Consider the following 1,022-nt stretch of genomic DNA (forward strand, 5'->3'; position numbering starts at 1 on the left):
TGTATTGATAGTTGATAGAAATGGTATTGTTGGAAATTGGGATGAGGAAAGATATATGACATGATATTGTGTTTGAAATTGAGTTATTTGATTGAGATTGGGTAAAATAGTGGATTGGTGGATTGTGAATTTGATAAAAATGTTAACATATGAGTTGAGGAGACTTGAGGTTGATTTTTGGTAAGTTTTGGTTGGTTTTGAAAAGGGTTAAAATTGGCTTGTTTTGAAAATAGAATTTTGTGGATTTGTATGAAATTGTGGTTTTTGGGTCAACTTTGATGGAGAACAACTTGCTCTCTGGATCCCAGATTTGTGTCAAACTTATTTAGAAATAAAATTGCATCCGAGATGTTTATGCCGTTTGAATAACAGATGGAAAATAATTTGAAACAAAAAAGTTATACCCGTCGGAAGTTTAGGGTTTGGAAATGTAATTCTGCAACTTTTTAACTTAGTAAAATTTTTTGCAAGTCGTGCCCCCATGCGCACGCATGGCTAACGCACACGCGTCACTCTCAATTTTTACTCCCCCACGTGTGAGCCTAGCCGATGCGTACGCGTTGATGTATTGATGCAAGTGCCAGTAGAAAATCCAGAGAGTTGCGCTAGGTTTTGGCTGGTTTTGTGCAAGGAGCACAAAACGCACCCACGCGTACGTGTGGCTGACACGCGCCGTCGCTCCAACTCTCTGCTTCCACGCGTATGCATGAGAGACGTGCACGCGTGATCCCATTTTCACCAAAAACTGATTTTTGAGTTTTCAAAGCCGAATTTCAGACTTCTAAACCTCCATTCTCACCCTTTATGTCCTAAATCCTTATAGTATGCTTAGCGATGGAAAGAACCTAGGAAATATGGTAACTTGTGGATGAAGTAAGGGGAGAACTAATGATGAATTATGATTAAATATAATTGTATGGCGTGTTGATGATGATGGTGGAAGTGTTCTATACGCCATGAGGCGAAGGGCTGTAATTGTTAATTAATTGTGGCTGGTTATGGATTGTATTATGAGCCGAATG

The sequence above is a fragment of the Arachis stenosperma genome, chromosome 4 (genome assembly GCF_014773155.1).
Source record: "Arachis stenosperma cultivar V10309 chromosome 4, arast.V10309.gnm1.PFL2, whole genome shotgun sequence".
NCBI classification, from domain to species: Eukaryota; Viridiplantae; Streptophyta; class Magnoliopsida; order Fabales; family Fabaceae; genus Arachis; species Arachis stenosperma.